Raw genomic sequence first — 20,133 nt, 5'->3', positions numbered from 1 at the left:
TATTCTGATGGAAATACTTCTGTATCAACCAGGGTTCAACCAGAAAAGCAAAACCACTATGAGATGATAGATAAATTTTCACATGTTAAAAAAATATGTAGATATACACATACGTTTTAAATATACATAATGATATAGATTTTGTATGTGTAGATATTATATATAAATATATGTAAAACAAAAGGGATTTGTTGCAAGGAATTAGCTTCATGCAATTGTGAGGGCTGATTAGGCAGTTGCTGTAAGGCTATTGTCTTCGTATCTCATGCTGGACCTTGAAGTCCTCAGGCAGGCAGTCAGAAAGAGAAGAGGGATCTAAGAACATGCTGGAACACCATGAAGGCAGATTGAAACCAGGCTCCTGGTGCCTCTGGTATTAGTGGTGTGAGTATCCTGAGGAAGCAGAGCCCTTAGTCATAGAGCTGAACACACACACACCTGCACACCTAAACACACACACCTGGCCCAGGAGTGGCAGGTGCTGAAGGTAAAGCAGTTTGCAGGCCCAGATGCTGCTCATCATGCCCCGCCCCCCCCCCCCCCCCCCCCCGCCGCCCCGCATGATTAAGCAGATCAGCAGGAACAAGTATGAGCTCCCCTATATCCTCCCCCAAGAATCTACCTGGAGGCTCACCCGATTTTGAAACAAACAGGAAAAGTATTCTGGGGCAAGTAGTTCATATTAACCAAGTTGACGGACAAAGCCACCACCCCATCTAAAAACAAAAGAATTCCCATGAAGGGATTTTCACACTGGAGGGCCAAGGAATGTTCCTTTCATGGCTGTGGTAAGGATCAGCATTTTCATTCTCTCTTTTTAAAAGATTTTATGTATTTATTTGAGAGAGAGACAGTGAGAGAGAGATCATGAGCAGGGGGAAGGCAGAGGGAGAAGCAGACTCGATCCCAAGACCCTGGGATCATGATCTGAGCCAAACAAAGGCAGATGCTCAGACCATGTTTTCTAAACAGTCATACTTGACATGAATCTTTCTCTCTCTCATGTATCATTCACAAATCTATGCACTCACATGGAAGGATCTCTAAGACCTCTTGTTAAGTGAAAAGAGTTTGCCTTAAAGCAATATACATAATAAAATCCCCTTGAGGTTAAACATATGTGCACCACACACATACCAAAAACTGTATACATGTACAGAGAGAGACAGAGAGAACACAAGCAGGGGGAGCAGTAGACAGAGGAAGATGCAGACTCTCCACTGAGCCCAACAGGGGGCTTGATCCCAGGACCCCTGGCTAAAAGCAGATGCTTAACTCACTGAGCCACCCAAGCCCCCCTAAAAAAAATTTTTTTTAATTAAAAAAAAAAAAAAGAAAGATCCAGAATGATATATACAATGCTAACAGTGTTCATTTCTGGAGACAGGGAGAAAATTGGCATGATGAAGGAGATCTTTCCCTTTAGAATCTGTACATGTCTGACCCATAAACATTTTATTTGAATGAAAGTTTTTTTTTTAATTTAAATTAGTTGCCAACATTTAGAAATCCTAAGATTTCACATAAAAATATCCTAGGGGCACCTGGCTGGCTTAATCTGTTAAGGTCCAACTCTTGATTTCAGCTCAGGTCATGATCTTGGAGTCCTGGGATCAAGCCCTGAATCAGGCTCCACACTCAGCAGGGAGTCTGCTTGAGGATTCTCTCCCTCTCCCTCTGCCTTTCCTCCCTGCCAAAATAAATCATCTTTTTAAAAAAATCTCGAGTTCTGGAATTTTTTTTTAATTATAATGTCTGGCAACACTAGGTCCTCACCCTTATGGCAACATTGGGCTGGACCCAGTGGTAGCAGAGACCCTGGACAGAGCACAGGTGCTCCAGGTCTCCATGGTGGCCAAAAATTGGCTGCCTGACCCACTGCCCTCCCATTCTTGTTAAAGACCTTGATTTTGCTCCTTAATTGAGCAGCTGCATGCCCCTCCTCAGTCCTGGGTGCAGATGTAAGTCTTGCTTGACCTAAGTCAGTTATGGTGGGCACTTGTCCCTTTCCAGGAACTTGCTTAGGCTTAGACATGTGACACAGGCCTAGTCAATGGTACTTGGGACAGGCCTTCTGGAAAATATTTCCCTCACTGATTAAAAACAGAGATTCAAATCAACAGAGAAGAACATAGCCTCAAATTCATTCACTGGAATGACAATGTAGGAATGTGGGAATATAGGAAAAGTGACTCCTTGGTGACACTGAGCTGCCAAATTAGTCATCTGGAATCACTTCCCTCCTAACTTCTTGAGATGCAACACAATTTTTTCCTGATATTTGAACCACTTCTGGTAGGGCTTTATTTTACTCAAAGGTCAAAGCATCCCAACTAATACAGACTTAGGCTCAACCCTGTATGCATACAAATCACTGGTCCCCAAATGTGCCACCCACATTCTCATCTTCATGTTTTTATTCTGCCCTGGGATCCTCCCTCAACTCCCCCATCCTTAGATTCCTGGCAGGCAAATTCTTAGTCACCTCTGAAAGTCCAGGTTAAGTATCAGTTATTTTCATATAGTTTCTTTAATCTCTAGCTCTGGGCCAACTTAATTGCTCTCTCTTCCATGTTCCCATAAAATCTCCATTCCAGCACTCTCTTTCTTGAACTTTATGAGTCTATCCCATGCAACAGCAATGCTCCTGGTTTTTAGTTCTAGATTCTTGGGAATCTTTGAATTCCCAGCATTTTGCAGAACTGAATCAACATCTTAGGCATTGTCCATGACCTCCAGGCTCACTCAGCTATTCATTCATCTCAATAAAGATTTCCTGTGCATTTAGTACTCAATGTCATAAGGGTTATAATGGGAAACAAGACAACTGGCCAAGGCTTCATGAAACTCAACCCTTACTGGGAAAGAGACACAAATAAAAATATCATGTGATAAATGCTATGAAAAGCTAGAGTCATACCCAGAAGTGGGACTCCTGGGTGGTAAAATAGTTCTATTTTTTATTTTTTGAGGAATCTCCATACTGTTTCCCATAGTGGCTGCACCAATGTGCATTCCATACCAACACTATACCAAAAAAAGATTCCTTTTTCTCCACATGCTCCCCAACACCTTGTCATCTTTGGTCTTTTTTTTTTAAGATTTTATTTATTTATTCATGAGAGACACACAGAGAAGCAGAGACATAGGCAGAGAGAGAAGCAGGCTCTCTGTAGGGAGCCTGATGTGGTACTCGATCTCAGGACCCGAGGATCATGACCTGACCCAAAGGCAGACACTCAACCAATGAGCCACCCAGATGTCCCATCTTTGGTCTTCATTTAAGAAATATCTATCAAGATCCTCTGCCCATTTTTTAATCAGGTTACTTGGTTGTTTGCTACTGAGTTGTAGGAGTTCCTCATATATGTTGGAATATGAAACCCTTACCAGACATATGGTTTGCAAATATTTTCTCCTATTCCATAGGCTGGCTTTTCATGCTGCTGTGTTCTTTGCCATTCAGGTGCTTTCTAGCTTGATGCAATCCCACTTGTCTATTTTGGCTCTTGTTGCCTGTGCTTTTCTGCATTGTGCCTTTGTTTCAGTGACATCCAAAATATCAGTGGCTAGACATTGAGCTTCATTGTACTGATTATTTCACAACATATATGTATACCAAAACATCAAGTTGTACATCTTAAATATATAAAATTTCTCTTCGTCGATTATGCCTCAATAAAGCTCAAGAGGGGGACCTAGGGGGGACAATGAGCAAAAAGAAGAAATGTTGAACCCAAGCATGAGAAGGCAGGAGATAGCTCCTAGAGGGGTGCTATCCAAGATAATACCCAAAGGTTGAGTAAAAGGAGCTTGGAGAGTATTCCAGATAGATGCAAGAGCATGTGTAAAAGCACAGAGATGAGAGACAGCAAGGAAGCGTTTAAAAGTTCAGCTTAGCTAAAGTAAAAAGGCAGCTGGGAAGATAAGCAGAAGGTCCTATTACAAAGCATGAGGAAAAACCATAGTAAAGGATTTGGTACAGAGTAACATTCAAATGCCTTATCATGGCTACAGGGCATTGCGTGATCTGGCCCCTGTCTACCTCATGCCTTCTCCCCCTCTTTATCCACTCTGAGCCACATTCTGTCCTATACTGTTCCTTAAACCCACCAAGCTCATTCAGATGTCAGGGTTCCATACTTACTGTTCCCTCTCTCACCACCTCTATTTCTCAAGATCTACACACGACTTGCTTTTTCTCATCATTCAGGTCATCATGGATCAAGGGACTTTACCAAGGGACACCTGTGTGGCTCAGTGGTTGAGCCTCCTCTGCCTTTGGCTCTAGTAGTGATCCTGGGGTCCAGAATTGAGTTCTGCATCGGGCTCCCTACGGGGAGACTGCTTCTCCCTCTGCCTATGTCTCTGCCTCTCTGTGTGTGTGTGTCTCTCATGAATAAATAAATAAAATCTTTAAAAAATAAAATTAAGGGGCAGCTGGGTGGCTCAGCAGTTTAGCACCGCCTTTAGTCCAGGGCCTGATCCTGGAGACCCGGGATCGAGTCCCATGTTGGCCTCCCTACATGGAGCCTGTTTCTCCCTCTCCCTCTGCCTGTGTCTCTGCCTCTCTCTTTCTGTGTCTCTCACTGAATAAATAAATAAAATTAAAAATAAATAAATAAATAAAATTAAGGGACTTTACTTCATTTTATAATATATCTCTATCACCTAGAACAGTGCCAGGCACATGGCAGGAGCTCAAAAAGCACTGAATGAGTGAACTTATGTTTGAATAGCATGACACCAAATGACTCACTAGTCTGGAGCACACTGGGCTGGATGAATGTGATAAAATTTCTTTCCTCTTACCACTTTCCAGATGAGGGAGAAAAAAAAAAAACCTCCAAATAAATAAATAAATAAACCAGTCACCATTCTTCCCTTTGGTGTGCTGAAACTATTTTCTCACATCAGCTTCAGTTCATTTTACAGGGAGAAAAAAAGCAAAACCCACCTTCTGCTGGTTAATTCAAAGCTCCAACATTGGCTGACAAATGATAGATGCTACATAACAGCCCTTGTCTGTCTTATGTCTTCAGCACAGACCTCAAAAAATATTGGAGAGAAGGAAGGAAGAACTGATCAGGTCAAAAAGTCTTGCTTCTTAATGCCTGGGAAGTCCACTCCTTAGCCCTATTTGCTCCATAACTTTAAATATTCTGCAGGTACCTTCAAGAGTCCAGCACTGTGCTAAGCTCAGAGAAACACAGAAGACAGAGACAGGATCTTCAAAGAACAAACAAGTTGGATCCTGCATAAGCCAGAGGTTGGAATAAAAATTCAAATCCTGACAGAGTCTAATCCTAATCTAAGCACACTCACATTTCCTCTGTGGATGATCTCTTGCCAGTTCAGAAGACTTGAGAAGATTACATACTTTTTGAGACTCAGTTTGTTCATCTATAAAAGAAAGATATTATTAATCCCTGCTTCAAAGAGCCATTGCAAGAATTTAAAAAGACACATACACATCAATGTGCTCATCACAGAGTCTGGCACATCCTAAGTACCAAAATGGTCAGCTATGAACATTATTATTACGAATGGCCTTCCCCTAATGCCCCAAGCCTCAGTTTCCACACCTTTAACGTGGTGGTGGTGGGGCTGGGGAAACGGGTGGTTCATGTTTTGTGTGCGTGTGTTTGTGTGTGTTTAATGAAAATTAGACAAATAGTTCTGTCTTTTCAGCATCTTAGAATCACTTAGGGGGATTCAAAATCTGTCCCCTCAACAGTTACTCCCAATTACATCATAATCTATGAGGATGGGGACTAGGCATAAGTATTTTTTAGTTCCTTAGGTGATTCCAATGATTAAATGAATTTGTAGGCACATAGTAGATGTTCAATAAATGTCCCTACCGTCTACCTCTCAAAGGACTCAGGGGAAATGAGTTCCTTGTAGGGTCTGAAATCTTTGCCACTTTTAAGATCTCATGAATAGAAATGACGAAGCTTTTAGAAATCAAATAAGATATAACTTCACAGACCCGAGAGGTTATTCAAGTTGTATGCAAATCATCAATTAGTAATGCAAATGCTCTTGTGGCCCTTTAACTATTTTATAGGGCCCAGATGAGGCCCCGAGAAGACTTCATTTGGACATACCCGCATGAAATGATAGCCACAAGAGAGAAAGTTACTATCTCAACAACAGATGTTCCCCAAACAAGGCAGCTCACCTGAGTATGACAAAAAATGGAGAGACTCTGCAAAGAGGAAAAAGGGCTTGTTTTGGCTCTAATAAAAGAGTAGCTAATCTTTATCTAGGGTTTAATCATCCCCAAACTAGGCCCTACCTCTTCCTGTCTCAAGAAAAATATCGAAAAGGCCTGGTGCAGGGGGACAGTAAATTATTAATACCAATCGCACAAGGTGTTTTTACCTTGCTTTTATCTGTGGCTTTGGAGGCAGTTTATAAATATTAGCTAATTAAGCCACCCAACAGCTTTGCAAGGAATATATTATTATCCTGATCCTTCAGATGGATGAAATCACCTTTATTAGAAGACAGTACTAATCCATTATCCCAGAATTAGCCATGGCAGTTGTAGTGGAATCGATGACTGCATTAAGAAGGCAGGACTCCCTTGCTCTCTGCATTCATTCATTCATGTAGTCATTCATTCATTCATGTAGTCATTCATTCAGCAGCCATTTCTTGAGGGCCTACTAGAGGCTCTGGGCTTGGTAGGGAAATGCTAAACCCTAAGGATTATGACTTAGTCTTAGCTGCATGCTCAGAGCCTAGAACAGTGCCTGGCAAGTAGTAAGTTCTCACTGCAAATTGATTTTAAAATGAAATGAACATTAATGAGTGAGACCCCATCCCTGCTAAACCCACCGAGCCTGCTTCAGGCTTCATTCCCCTGCCTGAATAACAATCACTGCTAGTTACTGTGTGCCAGACCCGATACTACAGGCTTTAGGCACACTAACTCATTTCACCCTAAAATCAACCCTAAGAGGCTGGGGATGGGACTTCCATTGGAGAGAGGAGAAGCTGAGCCTGCTGGAGTCCACATGCCCTGGTAGAAATCCCAGCGCTGCCCCTTACTAGCTCATGATATGGCGCATGCTTCTTAATCTGTCTTAAGCCTCCAGCAACCTCATGTGTGAGGAGACCTACCCCATGAGAGTCATTTTCAGGGTTAAATGAGATCATGGCCCAGCACTAGCAGCAGTACCCAACATACATCAAGTGCAGAATAAATGTCACTACAGCATCTACTCAAGGCCATGCCTGGTGGTGAAACTGGCATTGAAGCCCAGTCTGCTAGCTACTATGATCGTCCTGCCGCAGCCTGCTACTCAGCTGCTTCTCTTCTTGTCAAATGATCCCATATCCCAGGATTGTCCATGTTAGCCCATTGTCCTGTAGCCTGCCATCCTTCCTTCTGGCCATCCTATTCTGCAGGTCTTGTTCTCACACCATGATGGTCTAGACATCAGCACCATTTTCCCCTAAGCACATGGGGCATTCACAATCTGCCAGGCTGCCACTCTCCTACCCAACTCACACTGTCCATGAAAATGTGGATCTGGGTTCAAAACCAAATCCCTCTACTTATTTGCTGGGGGCAATTATAACACCTATTTCTCAGGGTTGTTTCGAGGAGTAAATGTAACGCATGAACATGGCTTAGCACAGTGGTGGGCATAGAGAAGCACTCAGTGAATGTGAATTTGTAATGCCAGTCCTCAATTCATTGTTCTAAACCAGGGGTAATTTTTCTCCCTAGGTAGGGTTACCTGACTTGGTGGTGGGGTTGGAGGGTATGGGTAGAACAGGATGCCCAGTGTAAACAATAATAATTTTTTTTTCTTTTTTAGAGAGAGAGTGGGGAGGGGCAGAGGGAGAAAGAGAATGTTAAACAAGCTCCTGAGCACAGAACCTGATGAGGGATTTGATTTCATGACCCTGAAATCAGGACCTGAACCAAAATCAAGAGTTAGACTTTTAACCAACTGAGCCCCCCAGGCGTTCTAACAATAATACTCTTTTATTTATTTTTAAAGATTTTATTTATTTATTCATGAGAGACACAAAGAGAGAGAGAGAGGCAGAGACACAGGCAGAGGAGGAAGCAGGCTCCATGTAGGGAGCCCAATGTGGGACTCGATCCCAGGACTCCAGGACGCCCTGGGCTGAAGGCAGGCACCAAGCCACTGAGCCACCCAGGGATCCCCTCTTTTAATATAAGTATGTCCCATGAAATATTTGGGATATGCTTATACTAAACTTTATTGTTTATCTGAAATTCATATTTAACTGGGGCCCTGAGTTTTATTTTACAATGTTTACACCCAGGAAACATTTAGCAATGAATGTCTAGAGCTACAATTGGCACCTAATGGGTAGAGGAAAAGGATGCTACTGAACATCCCTCAAGGCACAGAACCACCACCACCACCCCACGGCTTTTCTAACCCAAATGTTAACAGTGCTCAGATTGAAATAAGCAATATCATAATAATAATATTCAAGGGGAAAGGATTGAATGGGCAGGGCTTTACACCCCTATAATGGGTTGAATTTGTCCCCCCAAAAGATATGCCCAAGTCCTAGTCCCTGATACCTGTGAATTTATTTCGAGGTAGGGTCTCTGCAGAACTGAGTTAACGTTCTCCAGATGAGATCATCCTGCATTTACAGTGAGCCCTAAATCCAATGACTGATATTCTGCATCTGGCACTCTTGGTTTCAGCTCAGGTCATGACCTCATGGTCCTGGGATCAAGCCTCCTGTCTGGCTCCCATGCTCAGCAGGGAATCTGCTTGAGACTCTCTTTCTCTCCTTCTGCTCCTCCTCTGCACACATATGTGTGCACATGCTCACTTACTGTCTCTTTTTAAAATAAATAAATAAATCTTTTAAAAAGAGAAAAGAGAAGGAAATATGAGATATACAGAGAAGGCCATATGAAGTCAGAGACAAACAGTATAGAAAGGAGGCCCCACACCAAAGGCATGCCAAGAGTTGCCAGTGGTTATCAAGAGCTAGAACAGGGGCACGGAACATATTCTCCCTTAGAGCCCCCAGAGAGAACAAACCCTATGTTGGTTTCAAACTTCTGGTCTTCAGAACTGTGCAAGAATAAATTTCTGTGGTTTGGGGCCACCGACTTTTAAATAATTTGTTATGGAAGCTCTAGGAAACTAATACAAGCCCCTATGAATGAATTTAAACTCAAGCACCCCCCTCTTTTCTTTTTCTTTCTTTTTAAAAATTTTAATTATTATGGAATGCCTCAAGCCTGTAAAAAAAAAAAAAAAAAAAAAAAAGGAGAGACTAATATAATGAGCACCATAGACTCATCACCCATCTTGGGAAATGAAGCTTTACATATACTAATGAAGCCCCAAAGGCACCCCATCCCTGCCCGCTCTCTCCCCCAAGAGGCAATCACTCTCTGCTGAATTTGGTGTTAATCATTCCCTTATGAGCTTTTATACCTTTATTACATATGTATGAATTCCTAAATAACAAATAGAATTATTTTGCCTGTTTCTAAACTACATAAAAAAATGGCATCCTAGAACATGTGTCTGCCTTCAGCTTGTATTTTTACTGGACTTTTGGTTTTGAGATACATGCTAATGCACGTGATTCAAATTCACTTATTTTTCACGGTTCCACTATGTGCATATTATCACAAATGTCCTGATAAATTCTCTTGTGGATAGAACTTTCAGGTTGTTGGGTTTTTTTTCTTTTCTTTTCTTTTCTTTTGTTTTTTCCCCCAATTTTTTGTGATTGTTATTATAGACAATGCATCAGCAAGCCTTCCTGTTTCCTGGTCTGCATGTGTAAGAATTTCTCTAGGGTTCTGTTTCTCAAAATGTGGCATGAGACCAGCTGGTGAATAATGAAATCATTTCAGTGGCTCTGTGGTCAATGCGGTGGGTTTTTTTGTTTTTGTTTTTGACAAAAGAGAAGAGAAAAGACTAAGGGTGCATCATATAGCAAGGGTAAGTATTGCTTCATAAAACTTTTGTTTCAATTATAGATAAGTGCATTGTAGGTTGCCATCTAGAATTTATTTCTTACTGGCAGTCAGAACCCAAAGAAGTTTAAGAAACAGTTCCCTTGGGCCTTGCTAGTCAAACTGTGGTCCAAGCATCACTGGGGAGCTAACCAGAAATACAAATCTCAGGCCCCCATAGGACCTACTGCATCAGAATCTGCATTTTAATAAGGTTCCCAGTGCTTTGTCTGCCCACTAAAGTTTGCAGACTGGTTCTCTAGGGATACCAACAAGTGGATTGCTGGGTCACAGAATGTGCCCATGCTTATGGAGCTTTACTAAATATTGCAAAAAATGCTATCCAGAGTGTTTACACTAAGGGTCTCCTTGACACATCTACTCTCCATGTTAGAGGTCACAGTAAGATTCCATTAGACCAAAGCATCCTGCAGCCCCCAATTTTTATTTTCATTTTTTAAATGAAAAATGGGTGGGTAGCTCAGTGGGTTAAGCTCAGTGGGTTAAGCGCCTGCCTTTGGCTCAGGTCATGATCTCAGGGTCCTGAGACTGAGCTTCTAGTCAGGCTCCCTGCTCAGCGGGGAATTTGCTTCTCCCTCTCCCTCTGCCTCTGCTCCTCCTCCGCCCTGCTCATGTTTTCTCTCTCTCTCAAATAAATAAATAAAATCTTAAAAAAAAAATCACAACCCTTCTTTGCCGCTTTCCTGAGACTCCCTCCTCCTCCATCCCTCCTGGCTTTCTCTGGGGAGTGAGAGAAGCCTGGTATAAACAAAGCCCCCTTCTGGGAGAAGGGGCTTCACCCAGAGAGGAAACAGGGACAGCTGCTCTCAGGGAACCACCTGAGATGTTGAAACACCTCGTCCTGGAGAGAGACCAACCCCAGGAGAATGTAACAGGCTGGCTCTCTGGCAGCTCCTGGCTTTCCTCAGGCTAAAAGAGCCACAGTCCTTTTCAGCAAAGCTGACATTGTTTCCTGGCTACAGCAGCCCTACTCCCGGATGCAAAGTTTAATTTGATTTTTTCACTTGAGTAACCAAAGCATTTCTGATGCATTGCTTTTCATGAGGTCCTGGCACTGCACCAGCTGAGCCATTTCCTCGAGCCTCCCCTCTCTGCTCTGGTTTGAATTTTCTTTTCCTGGTGCCTGACTTACTTCCTTATGCAGTATCCACTTCCTTATGCAGAATCAATGCAATAATACACCCTTGCCCTGAGAGCCAACACCTACTGACAGTCTACAGTGGGCCTGGCGCTGCCCTGGGGACTTCCACACACCACAGATACACACCATTATCCTCATTTTGTGGCTGAGGTCATCATTCCAAGTTGCACATCAACACATTGATGAAATGGGAATAGGTCGATCAGAATATTCCACCCCCAACCACAGTGATTGGTTCAGAAATTAATATAAGATCCAACTTGGTCTAATGACACACCATTATGGTATGAACCACTGGAAAAGAGACCCACTCTTCCCACTAGGTTTGCTGAGCTGGTTACTGGCACCCCTATTACTGCGAGAGGCCAACTTGCCATCACAGAACAGAGGGGCTGCCTGAGAGTGAAGCCAGCATGGAAGAAGGCACAGTGGCATGATGGAAAGAGACTGGTGATACTATTTAAACTCCTGAATCCAGCTGTGCCTAATTCCCCTCAACTCTGCCATTTTGCAAGCCAAAAGGTTTTTCTCCCCTCGAGCCAGATTAGCCTGGGTTTCTATCACTCATAACCAGGAGAGTCCCTGTATGACAGTTCCTATGGCTATTGGGTGTGATGACATGAGATCATGCTGTGGGGCACTTAGCACAGAACCTGGCACATAGGAAGTGCTCAGTAAATGACTCACTTTGTCATCCCCAGCCTGAACCACCTCATCAGCTTCAAAATAATTAGCAGAGCAGTGGCCACGACCCTGAGGATGAAGCTGCTGACTTGGCCTGGCACACCCACTTACTTCTCCCTCACTGCCTCTCGGCTCCCTCTGCAGAAAGCTCCAGTGCCAGATGGCTTGGGGAGGAAGGTGACAGCTGAAAGCTGGTACAGTGAGGGTGGTATCTGCTCCCGATATACAGAGAGGACTTTGGAGGGGTGAGAGGAGACAGTTAAAGGCTAAATGAGCCCGAAGGACTTCTGGACCTCCAGACCTCCAGCTGCCGGAGGTTCAGGCCTTGGCATGGGCAGGTACCCCAGGCTCCCTGGGCCCAACGACCTCATGCCAACCTCATCCATCTAGCAGGGGACTGAGACAACCCCTCTGGCTTCTCAGCTGCCTGCATCCTTTGCTGAATCACATCCTCGCTTATTTCTGCACTGTGAGTTCTCGGCACTTTGCTGAGGACGGTCAGGGACACTGTGAGGATGGCTATTGCCAGTGATGGTGTGCCAGAAAGACAGAGGAGCCAGGAGGCTGCTTTTTGGTTTCTCTTCGACTCAGAAGAGGATGAGAGACCTTCTCATATTCCCCATCACCTCACTCATGCCCATTCCTCCCCTTGCCTCCCCTCCTTCGCTCCTCCTTCATCTCCCTCCATTGCAGACAGCTGTGGATTGTCCCCACCATCGTGGACACCAGACCCCCTTTTATAACTTCAAGCTTCTGTATACATTGCTGCCAAAGCCTTGCACCTGTGACCTTCTTCAAAGCAGTGTCTTTGAAGTCCTGGAGCCGCGTCCCCCACTGGGAGAGACCCAGGAGTCCCTGTGAATTCATACACCCAAGGAAGCCCATTGCTAATTACTGGTTCATGGGTACATTTGGCCAGCTGTGCCTTAAAGTGAGACATATTCTTGAGGCATAAATTACATTCCAGAGCTCCTGATAGGATCTGGCCAAGGCTGGGACTTTACCTGAAGTCACACCCTACCTAGACTCCCTCGCCTTTTGTTAGCCTGCTTCCCCCACTCACCAGTTTCTCCCATATGCATTTCCTAATCATTTACATGCACACAAATCTCTGGTCTTCTCCTGAGAGAACCCAACTGAACACACCTGTTCAGCACCCATTCCCTTAGAAGAACTGTCCTCTCCCACTCTTAGTCCCTGTGGTTTGTTTAAAGCTGATGACCCTACCTGCCAGTGTGATCAAGGGACATGCCCCAGACGTAACATTCAACTTACTTTGTCCACCATAACCTCAGTGATTGGTTCAGAATGGGACATGACCCAAGATGATCCAATAGGACTCAAGGCCATAGACTTTGCTATAGCTATATGGAAAAAGATCTTGTTCTGCTGGGTTTATGGGTAGCACATAAATCTTGAGCTACTGGGGATCAACTTGCCACCAGGAGGAGAGGAACTTCCTGGGAGCAAGGCCAACACGAATGAAAGCAGAGCTGAGGGTGTATGGAATGGGACCAGGGCATGACATCATAAGAGTACCTGGATCCAGCTATACCTGAAGATCTAATCCACAGATTTTAAGTTCTTTGATACTGCAGAAACTCAATCAGCACCTACAAATATTAGTAATAACATCTATTTACTGGGCACCAATAGGTGCCAGGCACTATGCTAACTCCTTTCTACAAATCATTTCTTTTTAAAAAACTTTTTAAAAGATTTTTATTTATTTATTTGAGAGAGAAAAGGTGAGCAAGAGCATGAGCAGGGAAGGGGCAGAGGGAGAAGCAGACTCCCTGATGAGCAGGGAGCCCGAGTGGGACTCGATCCCAGGACTCCAGGATCAGGACCTGAGCCGAAGCCGGATGCTTAACTGACTGAGCCACCCAGGCACCCTCTACAAATCATTTCTAATCCTCACAAGAAACCTGCATACATTATCATTTCCCATTTATAGAAGCAGAAACTAAAGTCCAGAGAGATGCATCAGCTGTCCCAAAATCATACAACGGTCATATGGCAGAGCTGGGGACTTGAATCCAATTCCCCACAGCCCCTCTACCAAGTAAGTATTCAATCAATGCTTTTTGGTTTGAATAAACTTGGCTTTCCAGCCTCCCCCAAACAGCCAATGTGTGGCACCTAGATATACTAAGTTTGGGCTGCCTAACAGTGGAGGTCACCATACTCATAAGTTCATGCCCACAACATCTTTCTGTCCCAAAAACAACTCCCCAAATACTCTACTCTGGGCCCACACATTCACCCAGGAGGCTAAGCCACTCCTTGACTCTCAAATGCTACTGGCTCCCTACACAGCCCCTATGAAATAAGAACCATTATATCCCCATTCTTCAGATGAGGGGCTCAGGGAGATGCAGTCACTTGTTCCAGATCACACAGGGGCTTTAGCAGAAATCAAGACCTTTGGGAAAAGAGACTCCATGGGACTGTATCTCATCCTATCCATGCTCAAACAAAAGGAAATAGCAAATGCTTGCTGCACGCATGAATGAATGAGTGAATGAATGAGGATGGAAGGAGAAACAAACATGTACTTTTCTACTTTCAATATTTTTAAGAAGGTGAGAGATGGTTGTGACTGATGAGAAATAATCCTTCCAACCTATAATTTCCTCACTTGAAACTCTGAGGAAAGGGCCAGGGGCTAGCTTGGTGTAGGAGCCAAGAGAATTAAGATCTGACTGTGCTTTTATTTCCACAGCATCAGTGATGCAGTGGAAAAGCCAAACACCTTGGAGGTAAATCTGGGGTTAAATCCATCATCTGCCAATTATTAGCTGTGTGACCTTGAGCAAGTCACTCGCCTCTCTGAGCCATTTTTCTCATCCATAAAAATAGGCAATTCAAAGATGCATCTCCCAGGGTTGATAAGATAAATCGCATACAGGAGGCATTCATTAAACAGCAGCCTCCTTTAGCATTTTCCTTACTCCCCCGGGAATTTAAGACAGCGATGACTAGAACCCTTTCCAGACGAAAAGAACTGAGCATTGCCAAAGCTGTTTCACGTAATAGCCTCCAGCTGCCTCGCTGGGGAACTGGCGGCTTAAATGGGACACTACCTATGAAACGCTTTGAGGGACTTGGAAGAAAAGGGGTGAGAGATCCGGAGGGTTATTATTACACACGGAAACGAGAGAGCCGGAGCCCACACACGCCTCTCATATAATCAAACTGACATTGAGGTTTACAGTGCATTGAACACTGCGTTCCAGTCCAGGGAGCTAAAAATGGAAATCTGTGAAAACAGCAGCTGGGTTAAAAAGAGAGCAGGCCTGGTTTGCGATGAGCAGGCTCCTTCAGGCTGAGAGCAGAAAGGACGTCAGGCCCTCGCCTCCTGAGCTGGGGTGGCCCCGGGTCTCCTGCAAGCTGGGACACACGCTCCACGTGCCACAGAGCCCCAGATGGGCCTGAGAGCCTGTGGCCTTGCAGGACTCTTGTAAACAAACAAGCCAGGGCCACAGCCTATTCTTGTGCAAAATACTTCACCAGTCTGGGCCTCAGTTTCCCCATCTGCAAAGTGGAGATATTCTGAGGACTGTTATTAGGATTTAATTAGCTCATAAATGAAAGTGCCTCGCTTGAGTGTCTCACGTATAGTAAGCTTTAATAGATGTGAGGTTATGCTGCTGTGGGCCTTGCTCATCCTCCTAGACCCACCTGGATCATTCCCTCCCTCCAGTTTCACTTATTTCTTCCTAACTAAATCCTATCCATCCTATAAGCCAAAGTTCAAATTCCATGTTCTGATAAAACCATACATGTGCTGGGAGAGTCATTCATTCATTCATTAGGTACCAACTATGTGCCGAAGCTGTCCCAGATCCTGAGTCTACAGCTATGAACAAACTAGACAAAAGTCTCTGCCCTCTTGAACTTCTATTTTAGTGCCTTGTTATATTTTTCTAATTATATTAATATAATTACATAACAATGAACATTTTTCAGCGTGTCCTCCTACCTCTTAGAATCAGCTCATACACTGAGAATCCCTGCGTTGATGCTTCAGATATGCAAATCTTCCTGCAAAACAGGCTGCTGAACTGCTGCAGGGCAGGAGGGGCCCTATCCCTCTTCCCAAAAGACTCAACTGGTCCCTGTTCTGGAGGGAGAAGAAATCTGACTGCCTTGAGTTGAGAAACCAGGCCATTTGTATCTCACAGTTCTCTCCCCACTTACCCTAAGAACACCACCTTCTGCTAAAACAATCCTTCCTACAGCTTGCCTCTCTGCTTGCATGTCCCTCATCACTCTGCACCTCAGATGACATTTCGGCAGCCTGATCAGCCCTGCCTAGATCTCTCCCCAGAGGAAAGAGGCTGATTTCGGTGTCTGGCAGTGTCTGGCACAGGTGTGTATCCTTTGATAGACTTGGCCTTGGGGACCTGAGGGCAGATGTTCTAAATGAACAGCACCCAACTGCCAGTAATCATGTTGGCCTTTTCGCTTGCAGCTCCCAAAGCCCCCTGGGAAATGGAGTCTACACTCTGCTCACACAGGATAAGAGGCTGGGAGGCCCAAAATCTGCTGACAGATGCAAAGGAGTGTCAGAGCCAATGAACCTCAAGCCTCTAAAAAGGGGGTATTCTTCATCCTCACATGCATCACAGAAGCCATGCAACAGACTGGGGATCAGAAGATCAGACCTCCCATCTAACATCTAACCTGTGGAGTGTCATTACCCTCCGTGAAACTCATTTTCTCTGTCTGCAAAGTGGAACCAAATAGCTTGTCCTGAGAAGAAGTGAAATACTGGTCAGGGTGGTATTTTGTAGCCATCATCCGCTAACTATATGACGAATACTCTCTGTGCCTCAGTATCTTCATCTGTAACATGGGTTTAACAGTAGAACTTTCCTCAGAGATTTGTTGTGAAGTAAGTGAATGAGGTCAGTAAGAAATGTGGGTTTTGAGAAGGATTAAATAGGGTGACCAAGACTCCTGGTTTGCTCACATCCTATGGGTAGGGGCTCTTGGGATGGAAAATCACCAGCAAATCAGGACGAGCTGATCACTCAAGGCTTCAATGAGTGAGTACAGTGGCTGGCACCTAGTAAGATCTGATAGGCATTAATTAGCTCAGTGAGTCATGCTCAAACCAATGGGCTCAGACTCTAGAAGCTTCCAGATGATTCTACTGTGCAGCCGAGGTTCAGAATCATGCGTGGAGGAAGATGAAATCCCTCTACTCCATGCTTCTCAACCTTACCTGCAGATTGGAATCTCAACTCTACCTGTAGAGAACTTCAAAAATTCCCCATGCAGGGCCCCCAGCCCACACTAAAGAAATGAGAAGCCCTGGTGTGGAGCTGAGCATCATCATTTCTCACAAGTTCCCTGCCTGAACCCATCTCAGCCATTGAAAAGAATGAAATCTCGCCATTTACAATGATGTGAATGGAGCTAGAGTGTATTATGCTAAGTGAAGTCAGAGAAAGACAGATACCATATGATTTCACTCATATGTGGAACTTAAGAAACAAAACCAGATGAACAGAAGGGAAAGGAAGGAAAAATAAGATAAAAACAGAGAGGGAGACAAACCATAAGAAACCATTGTTTCTCAACTATAGGAAACAAACTGAGGGTGGCTGCAGGGAAGGTAGGGAGAATGGGGTAATTGGGTGATGGGCATTATAGAAGGCACTTGATGTAATGAATGCTGGGTGTTATATGCAACTGATGAATCACTAAATTCTACACCTGAAACTAATAATACACTATTTATTAACTAAATTGAATTTAAATAAAAATTATTTTAAAAAATCCTTCCTTCATGGAGTTATGAGTTTTAAAGGCATGAAGGTGGATGGACACCAAATAAGAACCAAATCGGTACCTGGGGCACCTGGGTGGCTCACTCAGTTAAAGGTCTGACTCTTGATTTTAGCTCAGGTCGTGATCTCAGGGTCCTTGGATTGAGCCCCACATCAGGCTTCATGCTCAGTGTGAGTCTGCTTGGGATTCTCTCCCTTTCTCCCTCTGCCCCAATCCCTGCTTGCATTCTCTCTCTCTCTCTCTCTCTCTCTCTCTCTCTAAATAAAATCTTAAAAAAAAAAGAACTGAATCAGTGAGATAAGGTGTGTTATTATTCTTTATCACACATAAATGAACCCATTTTGCAGATGAGAAAAGTTGAGGCTTAACTAGCTTGCCCAAATCCACCCATCTATGAAGCACTGGAGCCAGCAGCTGTCAGGTCTAGATGGCTTGCTTCTTCTCACCGTGTTCCAACCCCTGGCCTCACACCTTCCCTCTCCCTGGTCCCGTGTCTGTCCCCCATGCTCTTCCCACCAATCTCAAAATTTCAAGTTCTGGGCCCTGCAGTGATAAGGAGACACACCATGTCAATCACAAAAATAAATTCTAAGTTGAAGATGCAAATGAAAACAGGGTCCCTGCAGCCAGGTGGGTTTTCCAGGTGAGAGGCTCAGAGCCTATCTCACCACCTTGCCCTTCTCTGTGGAGAATCCAGACCCTGTGGATACCTGAGGACCATACATGCCAGGCCTGGTGTAAGGGCTTCACGCATATTATTCATTTAATCCCCACAGCAACCCAATAAGGTAGGTTGCAGTAGTAGCCGCATTTCACAGGTGAGCATACTGAGACTCACGGAGAATTAAGAAGCCTGCTTCAAGAGTTCACGAGCTCTGACTCTGGAGCTGTGTTCTTAACCTTATCCTGCCTCCAAAGGCAGGCAAGGATCAGTCCTCGATGGAGAGGGAGGCAAGGATGCAAGTCAGAGAGTGGATGTCAGGTCAGTGGACTGTTTGGGTTTTTGTTTATTTGTTTTTGTTTTGTCTTTTTGTTTCTTTTGTTTGGCTTTTACTAGCTCCATAGAAAAATCCCTGAGGCCAAGAGTGAAAGGGACAAGAAGCAGTTTTCAACAGAAAACAGAGAAGAGCTTTCCAATCTTTAGGACAGCCCTTAAAAAGAAAGGTTGCCTTGGCCTTTAGAAAGCATGTTGGAATAATTACGTGTAGTTAGCCCCAGGGAGGTGGTGGCAGAGCTGGGAGCAATAGCCTTAAAAGCCAGCTTAAAACTTCTAAAAACCCTGAGCTCTGGTAAAATTATATAATTCTATTTCTAAAAATCCAGAAAACAAGCATAAAGAAGGCCAACACATGCTTTCTTTGAAATATCAAATTATCTGTGTCTCAACAACAAGAAAAATGAGAGGACCTCCCACACCTACCCCTTTATACTACTATTTGGATAATCCAATTGGAGGAAGTGGAGACACCTTTATTTCCTATTCCGCAGACTTCCCCACTGGTTGACTTTTGGACAATGAACATGTGCTACTTTTACAGATAAAATAATGTAAAAATGATCTTAAATGGTTCTAAAGGGTATTTATGATAGGGGAATATTTATGATGTCATGGTAAGTGAAAAATGGCAAATCACAATGTAACCTTTTTTCTTTATTTTTACTTTTATATACCTAAACATTAATAGTAGTTGGTCGGTGATGCTATTATGGGTGGTTTTTATTTCTTTTATGCTTTCCAATATTATTTTCCCCTATAATCCACATGTATCAGCTGTGTAATAAAAAATTAGGGTGATGGGCAGCCTGGGTGGCTCAGCAGTTTAGCGCCGCCTTCAGCCCAGGTTGTGATCCTGGAGACCTGGGATCATCAAGTCCCGCGTCGGGCTCCCTGTATGGAGCCTGCTTCTCCCTCTGCCTGTGTCTCTGCCTCTCTCTCTTTCTCTCTCTCTCTCTCTCTCAGTGTCTCAGTGTCTCTCATGAATAAATAAATAAAATCTTAAAAAAAATTAGGGTGTTTTTGAAAAGGTGATGATCCTAGCCAAAGACTGAGCTCCCTCCCATGACCAGAGAGAGTCACACAGAGGCAGGGAGAGAGAGTGAGGGAGATCTGCCTGGGGAGAGGTTAGAGATTTGAACTCACAGAATCTCTGTTACTGAGGTTTATAGAACCCAAACAGCCACACCAATGGTGGGTGTGCCAATCAAAAAATGGAATGACAGAAGAGGAATCTGGAAAATGAAAAAGATACTGAGTTTGAGATGATCTAACACATCCATATAATTGGAGGCTATAGACCTAGGAATCAGGGGGCACGTGGGTGGCTCAGTCGGTGAAGCATCTGCCTTCAGCTCCACTCATGATCCCAGGGTCCTGAGATCAAGTCCCACATTGGGACTTGTGAGCAGTGAAGAGTCTGCTTCTCCCTCTGCCTCTGCCCCTCCCCCCTGCTCATGTGTGCTCTCTCTCTCTCTCAAATAAAATCTTGAAAAAAAAAAA

At 44.1% G+C, this 20,133-nt stretch overlaps 1 long non-coding RNA gene across 1 annotated transcript in view; it reads right to left on the bottom strand.

Annotated features, from left to right (window-relative positions):
• Positions 1-5,397, bottom strand: part of LOC140619397 (uncharacterized) — a 53,129-nt gene extending 47,732 nt beyond the window's left edge. Inside the window, exon 1 of the long non-coding RNA XR_012019286.1 lies at positions 5,326-5,397. This is a non-coding gene — a long non-coding RNA (uncharacterized lncRNA). The remainder of the gene's footprint in view (positions 1-5,325) is intronic.
• Between the last annotated feature and the right edge of the window lie 14,736 nt (positions 5,398-20,133).

Source organism: Canis lupus, chromosome 27 (genome assembly GCF_048164855.1).
Source record: "Canis lupus baileyi chromosome 27, mCanLup2.hap1, whole genome shotgun sequence".
Classification (NCBI taxonomy): domain Eukaryota; kingdom Metazoa; phylum Chordata; class Mammalia; order Carnivora; family Canidae; genus Canis; species Canis lupus.
The sequence above is the reverse complement of the archived record's forward strand: the minus strand, read 5'-3'. Positions and strand labels throughout refer to the sequence as shown.